Here is an 11,102-nt window from a genome sequence, read left to right as displayed (position 1 = left end):
ACCTTTTTTCCACGGGATAAAAGAGAATCTCCTTCCAACAACAGGATCATACAAACAGTAAAAAAAACAGGCCATCCAACAGGTAGATTCACCAATGAGTGGGGAGAAGAGCCCGCCCTCTATTTATGAAATGTTCAAGACAGAGAGTTGGCATTTCCACTCTCCCCATCCATTTCGCTTCAATTGGGTTCCCTGGTGGACCCTTCCGTGCCCAGCATTTAATGTTTCATATAATAATGGAAGGAAAAACCCGGTATGTTGCAAAAGAATCCATGGCATCCCGATGATTTCGAAAAGCTCCCACAGATATGCTGCCGATACTTCTTCAAACGATGTTAAAAATTACAAGGGACAGCGCTATGGGTTGTCCGCACTGGTGTGACGTAGGACTACGTGGTCTTATATAATAAATATTATTGGTTTACTGCAGCAGGGGCTTGTTTTTTGTGTAGGAATAGCAATGTGAGCGGGGTTCTCTCTGTATGTCTATGATTGCCCTGAAAGGCATGTGCGGCATGTTTAGAAATTTAACTCTTTTGGAAAATCTTGGTGGTCCTAAAAAGAACCGATAGTAGTAAAGGCTTAATGCCTTTGGAAGTTAATGATGACGTGTAGGCAGCTGGATCAGCAAATCGGACCGGACAGTCCCATATTCTTCGGTTCAATGATTGGATACTCGCAAGAGTCCCGGCCCGTCTGCTACTGGACAGGGGTTGAACTGGTGTCTGCGACATGTTGGAAGGCCACAGAATATCAATGTTCACCCAGCTAAAGCTCCTCCCCTTTTTAGTTTTTCTCATTAAGGAGGTAGTACACTTTGAACGTCCAAAAAGTAAGGCATTTTCGTTAATTTTCTTAAGCAATAAAACACTCAGGGAGGGCAAATATGTTATAACCCATTTATTAGTCATCCTTCGAACTACAATTTGTATTTTTTTGAACTCGATTGGCGTCTCCCCGTGGCCGGTGCACCAGGTCGCGCGGGAGTCCTCGCGCAGAAGTCGGAAAACGGCATGGGAAAATACTCCTTTCCATGTGATCCTGGAACATAAATCGAACAAAAATCCTGATTAGTAATGAAATTTGGGTTAGAAATACGTATTCATTTTTTTTTTAAATTAAATTTTTCAAAAATTGTGGCCTTAGGAAGAAAAAGTTCATTTTTTCACCCTAAAAATGCTTAGAAAATCGTGGATTAAAAATCCATTTTTGACAAAATTGAAAATGTGGATACGTATTTCTAAGCAGAAAACCTAGGCGATATCCAAATTTGATGATAACTGGTTAGAGTTATTTCCCACGCCAGTTTGAAAAACCCCGTTTCTAGATAAACGCGTTTAAAGATAAAATTGCTCTCTCAGCGCGCCGGTACATGTTTTAGGAAATCGCTTCGTAAAGTGGTAAGGAATATTCTGGCGGACTTGGAGTCTTTTCTAAATTAAAGTATACATCCCAAGGAACATTTTAAGCCAAAAAAAATGCATTTTTTTTTTGAAAAATCAAAGTGTACTCCCCCCTTAAACTCTTTCGCTCAACAAGTTGGTAAATCTTAGCCTTTAGCAGAAAGACGCTTAACACATTTTTTGGCGAATTTACGATCCTGTTTCACGCATGGTTCTTCTCTATGCCTGTTCAGATAAATCAGTACTCTTATTTATTTCCTGTACTACGCTAAATCAAGCGAGTAGTTGTAAGAAGGGATGTCGGTTAAGGGCTCGAATAATTGAATATTTAATCGAATAGCTGGAAAAAATCTTTACGATTAATCGTTAATCGAATAATTGGACTTTTAGGCATCCCTAGAAAATACCGTATGCGTGATAATGTTTGCACCTGAGTGGTGCGGAGAAACACGAAATGGTTGTCAAAAAGAATCCAACTGGTGCTGTCAAAAAGAATCCAACGATCTAGAGCTGCTAAAAGTGATACTTTTCTCATACAATCCCCGTCGGCAGAGAAAGTATTGTGGTCAATGTTGAAAATATTGTCATTTCGGCATTTTTTTACTAATATTCTTCAACAAAAAACTTGCTCAAATACTCGGATGTAAACAATGTAACGAACGAACGAATTTGCACGAACTGCTGAAGGAAGAATGCAAACAAACTTTATAAGAGTCATGTGGGTAGGTGCACTCCCAACACCATGTACACGTTATTTATGGAGCAAAGGGTGAACTTTCGACAGCATGTATTTATATGCAAATTGTGAGCGGTAAATTAGCAAAACAATTTGTGATATCGGGTTGTTGTTTCCAGTTGTTTCCTGCTGACTTGCAAAACAAAAACGGCTGTGTTCGCAGTACCCAAGTTTGCACCATCGTACAAATAAGGTTCCCGTTTCACCTATGCATACAATGCCTTGGTTTTCTTTGCTCATGCCGTAGTAGCGTAGTAGCAACAATCAATACGAAACTAACAATTTTAAATTGGCACACTACTTGACTAGCCTATTGGTCCTAAGCAAACGATTAACGTACCCCATTCTTGTCGAAATTCTACTACTACACAATGTTTGTTTTGATTCGCTATGAAAGTTTGACAGATAAAATTAGGGGTTAGTGGATTTTCCTATGTTTCGAGGGGTGAATCGATTAGCTTGGGACCGAAGAGAGTACCAGAGCTGAGCCAAAAAGTTGATCACGTTTTTTAAAAGAATATGATTTACTTAGTTTGACAGTTGCACCATGACGAAGTGACAGCGTATTCGTGATTTGTGCCACGCGCAAAAGTCGCAAAAAGACATTTCAATCACCATGGGAGTGTCTCGGTGGACGATCAAAAGGGTTTTAGACCGAGAAAAGAAAGGACAACTATCCGCGAAGGTTGTCACAGGTCGTCCGAGGTCAGCTCGGGTTCCGAGGGTTATCGCTGCTATCAAAAGGAAGATTCGGGTGAATCCAGTGCGTTCAATAAGGACAATGACAAAGGAACACGGGATCAGTGACTTTACGGCACGGAAGATCGTAAAGGAAGATTGTTGGGCGAAGTCAAGGGCACAGAAAAAACTCACATGATTACCAACCGCATCCGGGAGCTACGAGTCGAACGATGCAAGAAAATCTTGATCTTCCTTAAGCGAAACAATCCGGTAATCCTGTTCACCGACGAGAGCATGTTTACCGTCGATCCCGTATCAAATTTCAGAACCGACCTGTATATTAGTTCTCTTCCGGTAAAAGACGTGGCCGACGAGCACAAGAACGTGTATCTGACCAAGCATCCTGCTAGCGTTATGGTCTTTGGATTGGTGGCTTCCGATGACAAAAAAAATTGACCCGTTGTTCATTCCAGAAGGCGACAAGGTCAACACGGAGGTCTACATCGGGAATTTAAGTAAGTATGTTCTTCCGTGGATCAAATAACGGTACGGTCCGAAGCCAAATGTTGTATTTCAACAAGATGGGACTCCGTGCCACACCTCGAACCGCACTCAGAAGTGGTTGCAGGAGCATCTTCCGTTCTGGGCGAAGGATATGTGTCCGCCATCCAGCCCCCACCAAATCCGCTGGATTACTCAATATGGCGCGTCATGAAGGCCAATGCCTGTTCTAAACGCCATCCGAGTACAGCAAGCCTCAGACAAACATTGACCCGTACCTGGAGAGAAATGGATCCAGACTACATTATTAGAACCTGCCGTGCATTCCGGAAGCGTGTGGAGGCCGTAATTCCAGCAAGTGGAAACTCGATCGATGATTAACATAGTTTAAGACTCTGATAAACATCCCCCCTTTAAGTAAATAAAAAAACACGAAAACGAAATTTTTGAGAACTTTTTTAATTTTGACATTGCTCAATGGTGCAAACATTAGCATTGAACGGTAGGTTAATTTCATTTTTGTGGTTCTTCGAAAATGTCTAAAAATACGTTCAGACTACAGAATTGTAACATGTAATAGCGCAATCTTGATGGTGGTTTCTGTGTTGCGATTATTTGACAACCGTTATAACACACACACTGCTCAGTCTGGACAGCGCTTAATAGTACGTTCAGACTACATAGTTATAACATGTTATAACGGTTGTCAAATAGTTGCAACACAGAAACCACCCTGAAGATAGCGCTATAACATGTTATAACTCTGTAGTCTGAACGTACTATAACAGCAGAATTGCAACCAGCAAGTGTAACCAAAGAACCAAAAGCGGTGCGATGCTAGTTATCTTTGCTATGACGACGACTGAATTAAGGCATTGATTCCAAGACATCCAAGTCAAATTCCTGAATAGACATTTGAAACTAGAAATATCGTGGTGGCGCTAGTGTCGCTGCCCATCGATGTCGATGACCGGCAGACGTAATCTTATCATAAATGTCAAAATTGTTGTGAGCAAAACGTGCACTGATAAAATTTCAAAGATTGTTTTATGTGTCCCACACATGAACTTTTGCAATGTGATCAACAAATGATATCTATGTGTCGGACACATACTTAATATGTGTACACATAAAAGCCATGTGTAACCACACATACTATTCATTTAACCCATAAATTTCATGTGTGCTTCTGGGTGTACTCTGTTTATGTGTGGTCACATGAAAATCATGTGGAATTTTACATGGAAATTCGTCAATAAAAATGTGTGGAATTCTATTAGTGTGGGCTGTAAGTGCGAGTTTTATTCGTGCGCAAATAAACAAGGTGAACATATTTGCACAATTTTCCTAAGGATGCTGAATTGCTCGAACGATAGGAGATTTTCTTCTCACGAGGATTCCAAGCGCTAGCAACGAAAAAGTTATGTTCCGATCACTTCCCCCGGAGGCTTTTCGAATTCTTGGAAGAACGAATGCAAGGTAAGCAGTGTGCAAATCTTACCACATTGACTACATAACTCGATTGATTTCCGTTGTTTTGTCGTGTTTGTTTTGAACTGATTTGACAGTTCATTTGAATACACGGTCAATAAGGTCAACCCAAATTTTATTTCAGTTTACTCATTAATCGCACAAAGTGATAACAACCGGTGGAAGCTAACGATTTGAAATTGGCTCACTACTTGACTAGCCTATTGGTCCCAAGCAAATCGATTAACGTTCTCTATTCTAGTTGAAATTCTAGTACTACACTATGTTTGTTTTGATTTGATATGAAAGTTTGACAGATAAAATGAGGGGTTCGTGGATTTTCCTATGTTTCGAGGGGTGCATCGATTAGCTTGGGACCGAAGAGAGTACCAGAGCTGAGCCAAAAGGTTGAGCACGTTTCTAGTCTTAAAGTTACTTCTATGGTAATATCATATCGATTGTTGGTAATATTTCTGATCGATTGGTGATGAAGTCATTGCTGAGTTATTAACGTTCAAAACCTTTCATAATTTCGTTAAATTGTCCATTTTCGGTTTTCTCACAGTGTACTCCCATATAGAAATCACAGACGTAGTTCTACGTCAAAACAGCACTCTCGCCTTTCCTTCCTCACACAGCAGTGAAAACCTCCTAGCTGCTCCGACTAGAGGGATCTCAGCAGAGAAAAAAGGACAGCAACCACTTTCCCCCAGCAATCACTCGCAACACAACGGCTTCCGTTTACCTGTACACAGTCTGGAAGACGCAGCGCATAACCGACAACTCCAGCGACCTAGAGTCGGTGTATAATAAGCAACGCCAAGAGTGAAGACAAGTCTGCATATTGAACTGTCAAATCGACTACCAATCGTGCAATGTAAACAAACATTACGGTGCTTTAAAAGCTAGAGAAAATATAAAATATTATCGAACAAATGATCAGTGAACTTTAAATTTTCATGGGATACGTTTGGTAATTATCAGTAATGATTCGATAAAATCACTGATGTAATGATTTACTAATTTGTTTTCTCGCTAGAAGTCATTTGATGTAGATGCAGAAGTCCTCTGTTGCCACATGAAAGGGAATGGAATCTATCGAAAACCGTGATGCGGGTTCCACTGTTTTTTCTCTTACGTGACTCTTATACACAGACTCTACAGCAACCGAAAACAAACGCGTCTAAATAATAGCGGCCACGGCACACTTCGATTGCCTACTTCGATCATCATAGTCAGAATCAAAAATAAATCTAGGTTTCATAAAATTCTTCAAATCCGAGATCTATGACAATTATGTCTATTACGAAATTATCGATGAATTACTAAATGATCGTCAAAATATTTGTTACCATACTATCGGGAGCCCACAAACGATTAACAGTTCCAATAATGGATTAAAAGGCAACAATCGAAACCATTAGCAAAATCCCGGCTTCAACGGAAGACACAAAAAATAAACAAGTGATTGATGACCCGTCAGTTGAAATTAAAATGATTAATTGAAACGTGCAAAACCTAGGGGCCCACAATTCAGAACGAAAGAGATGCACGAAAAATGTGTTTTTTTGCTCTCTCTCTCTGTTGCAAATCGCTTCTTTGAGGGAACCGTTTAACATGAAGTCGGTTTCTTTCGACTTCCCACTAGCATAATATCGCTTAAACCAAATAGTTTGGCGTGACTAAAACGTAGACTTTATTAATTGCGGTTTCGACGATGATTAGAGCTGTTTTCAGTTCGCGGGAGGTGCTGCCCCCTCGATCAAACCCTCGAAGTAGTGATTATGGAATATTCTTGGAAACAACTTCCATTAAGGCGCCACCATCACCGCATCGACCAGGTCTGCAGTCGTCTATGATTGCGGAAATGGTGCAACTTTTTCCCACAGTTATATTTTTTACAGATAGGGAGCGTGTAGAACGCGTGTGGATCGTCATTCCGAATGCCACGATGAGGGAGAGTTGTAAAGTTGCAATCTTATCGCTGTCGATGCAGGGCATTTCTGGAAACATGGTGTGTCGTAAAACAAGGAGACGCCAATTTTTTTTTTTTTTTCGAAACGTCGATGGGCGAGGGGCTGATAAGAGAATGACGTTGTTTATTAGATTGCGATTTTCAGAAAATGGTTTTGCGAAACGGATCTGATAAAATGAATTGGTAATGCTACCTGGAAGTAGTGAACAGTTGCCTCAAAACACCGTCACAGTTTGATTTTGTTGTTGTCTGGTTTGAAACTTGAACTAGAACGGTAACGACGGACAGTATGGGTTCCTCCGCCCATTTTCCAGATTCATCCCGCCCTGCTCGTACGGAGCGCAAATGTGCGAAATCCGGTCCCTAGATTTTTTTGGACGTAGAATAGCCGCGGGCATGAAAAAAGGGTTGGCCATAGAAGTTCTCCTCCCTCAGCGTTGTAGTCGTCGTAACCGCTGCTGGTTTTGTTACTGAAAGGTACCCTTAGCTCGGAACGATGGTTATTCAACCTTGCAGAGTGAACGAGAAGGAAGATTGGAGGGTAAAAAAAAGTTAGACAAATTGCGGATACAGTTACTTAAACGGTGTGATGTCTTTTTTCTTCATTAATTCTGCGGGAGGGGAATGGTTATGAAAATGAAAAGGCAGCAGGGAAAATTGGTCCTGGAAGGGATGGGGAGGCCTAAAATATGTAAAAGAAGTATTAGTAGAAAACGAGAGTAAGATTTAAAAATAGAGAGAGAGGGAGAGTGAAGAAAAAGATGTGGAAAAACTGTTATGAAAATTTACATAAATTATTACCTAGTCAAGAAGGGTTTCCGTGCAGGCAGATTAACAGCAGGGAAGAATAAAGCAGGGGGGAAAGTGAATATAAATAACGTCCTTTTAAAAATTAAATCACCAGGGGTTGAATGACGGTTGTTCCGAATGCGAGTTTCTTTCGTGTATATGTAAGTCAAGGTTATTCAGGATGATTTTATGGCTAGTGAATGTTTCCTGAATAATTATGTTTGAATATTTTATGACCAACAATGTGATGATAAAACATTTTCAATATTAAGACATTTGAAATTAAATCGGTTCCGGCTGATTTTGAGTTGCCGATAATAGAACAGCTGGTTAACCAAGTAACTTTTTAAGATTTATGAAATACTACAAAGCTACTTTAAAACAGCATTCATAAAACCCTGGTCAAGACTGCTTTGCCATTGATGCATCCACCAAAACCTCAAAGATGCTAGAATCTGTCTAGTTGGCCCACTCTGGAGAAGGTTCTGAAGGCTATATTTTAGAAGCTCTTCAAGATTGATTTACTGCAAAATGGTTGTACGATAAACGCATTGAGATCCATTTCAAAACCGTATTTAAGCTACAATAAAAGCTATTTGGCAACAATTAAAACCATTATCCGAGCCATTTACCCTAGCTACTTGCTAAGTTCACTAGAAAAACAACAATCAAGATAAAAAAGGATTCATAAATACCATCCGATCTTATCAAATTAATTAAAATAAAAACTGATCGTATAAAAATCCTGCCGAATTTCCAAAATTTTAAAATAGTTCTCATGAAGTTGCCTAGTTTTAGACGCCATATAAAACTTGATGTGAAATGTACGTGAAAACATCGAAAAATTTGAGTCCACCCACGGAAAACATCAATTTTACTAATTATTTAACATTAAGAAAAATAAAACATATTCTTCAGATCGATCAGCCGAGATTTTTATTTCTCATGATTTTTGCATTCTAAATATTTTCTCATTGCTACATTAACTAAAATAAAGTTATAAGGAAATATAGATTGAAAATCGAAGATTGTAAAAAACAAACAAAATAATTGTAATATGGCGGAGGCATTAAAAGTTGATTTGCATGGGCCATTTGTAAAAAAAACTTATTTTGCTTTCAAGAAATCTTTAACAAATTCATAAGGTTTTGAAATGGCATTTATGAAGAAAACTTGTAGACTGAATTGTATATCTTGATCCTAACCCGTTCAGATTTTTGTCAGCATTTGTTGCCTACAAAATGTTAAACGTCAAAGTTTGTTTAACTTTCGATAGTTGCGCTGTGCGATTCAGCGTTCTTCCAGGCGATTCTCTCCCGATGGATTGGAAGCTGTTACTCAGAAAGTGGTCACAACTTTTCGCATTTCGCATTTCGCACAGCTGTAACCTCGATCATTCCCGAAAAGATCCCCTTCTTCCAGATGGCTCTGGAAGTGCACCATCAAACTATGCAGGAATTTACGGATGAATTATTTTTTTCCAAGTAATGACCCTTTCACCGAATAAAATCGCAGCTATGAATCGGAAATCAACTAGTTTCCGCTAACTGACAGTTTCAGTGGTTTGTTGTCGGTACTGACGCAAGTTATTCCGATCTTCATCTATTCGCAAGGTATGGAGAAGGCTGGTCTGTTTTCAGACTGTTTTGATAATGTTTTATGAATTTGAGGACCACACTCACTTCACTCTTCTCCACCAGATGCTCAGTCGTTGATGGTACCCGTTCCGCCGGACGGGTTTACTGAAATCGACTTTCCTTCGGTCGTTAGCATCGCTTGAATTTTTCCCACAACTTCGTTTATCCTTCGAGATATCCTTGCCATAAAGTTGGTTTTTATTCACTATCAGGATCCATCCTTAAAGTTCAATTTGTAAACAGAGGAGATTTTAAACTTTTAAAAGCCTAAAGGCAACAATATATGCCTTTTACTCTCATTTAAAACCTAATGGTTTTATGATTGCTTTGATAATGATAGAACAGGTTTATAGAGTATTTTATCAAGACATTAATAAAAAATTGCCAATGAAGTTTATGATTGATTTATAGAACAGTTTAGATTGAGAACTACTCTAAATTTAGATTTAAAGCAAGACAGTTTTTGACTTCTCGCCAGACTGTAAAAGGTTTTTAAAACAGCGAAAAGGTGAACTACTAGGCAGGAACGTTTTACACTGTGAAATGCTGTATTTAAACTAAATGGATTATTCATTGCCATTATAAAACCATCATAAATCAGAGTGGATGCCGAATGATTGCAAAATTGTTACTTGGGTGTGGACGCTGCTTAGATTGACGAAAATACGTAAATTCCCCTAGTTGCTACGCTGTTTCTGATCAAAACAAGTGGAATTGCACAGAGAACCATATAGATGGGATCTTGGAATTAACTTCCATTCATCTTCAATGTTTCAAACATCAACGACGCACTTCTTCTACTTGGAGATGGCTGTAAGCTTGCGTATGCCGATGACCTAAAGCTGTACTTCATGGTGCGGACTGCTGAGGATTGCATTCGTCTTCAATCGGTATTGGATCTGTTCGTTGATTGGTGTCGTCGGAATAAGCTTACCCTCAGCATTCCTAAATGTATGGTAATGTCGTATTACCGCATCAGGCAGCCGATTGTTTTTGACTATGTCATCAACGGTATGGTTCTTCAAAGAACCTACCAGTTCAGCGATCTTGGTGTTCTACTGGACCATAAGTTGACGTTCAACCTCCACCGCTCTGCTCTGATCACAAAGGCGAATCGCCAGCTATGTTTTGTGTCGAAAATATCGAAGGACTTCATTGACCCACACTGTCTGAAAGCTCTTTATTGCTCACTTGTGCGACCAATCCTGGAAAATGCCTCCTTGGTCTGGTTTCCTCATCAGTTGACCTGGAGCTTGAGGATCGAAAGTGTTCAGCGCAAGTTTATCAGGATAGCATTACGTAATCTACCATGGCGTGATCTGCAAAATCTCCCGCCGTATTCTGATCGCTGCAATCTGCTGAGCTTGGATACTCTGGAATGCCGACGGAAAAATCAGCAAGCAGTTTTTGTTGCCAAGCTATTGAATGGTGAGGTCGACTGCTCGAGGCTTCTCTCGCTGTTGGATATCCGAGTACCACCGAGAACATTACGAAGTGGTACCCTTCTCCAACCGCGGTACCATCGAACGGCGTTCGGTTACAACGAACCACTAACAACTATGATGCGTACGTTTACGGCTGTCGAATAATTATTCGAATTTGGGTCTTTGGTCTTCATCTCGCTTTTTGGCACGGATTAGAAACATTTGAATTGTTTTAGCTTTAAGGTTGTTTCATGTAGACAATAGTACGATGAATAAAATTAAATAATAATAATAATAATAATGTGCAAGTTCACTAATTCAAACTATTTATAGATCAGCACCGGTGCCGGCACCGTCCAATATGGAATATGTATAGATGGTCCGCTAGTGTCGGTGAGTTATTATTTGTCGTTAATTCTCATGAAAAGTTTACTATTTTCCCGTAAACAGTGTCAAAACTAATGGCCAAAAACGGAAAAAAAGACT

This window comes from Ochlerotatus camptorhynchus, unplaced genomic scaffold (genome assembly GCF_037179485.1).
Source record: "Ochlerotatus camptorhynchus isolate MF236.1 unplaced genomic scaffold, CSIRO-AGI_Acam_v1.1 ptg000503l, whole genome shotgun sequence".
NCBI classification, from domain to species: domain Eukaryota; kingdom Metazoa; phylum Arthropoda; class Insecta; order Diptera; family Culicidae; genus Ochlerotatus; species Ochlerotatus camptorhynchus.
The sequence above is the reverse complement of the archived record's forward strand: the minus strand, read 5'-3'. Positions refer to the sequence as shown.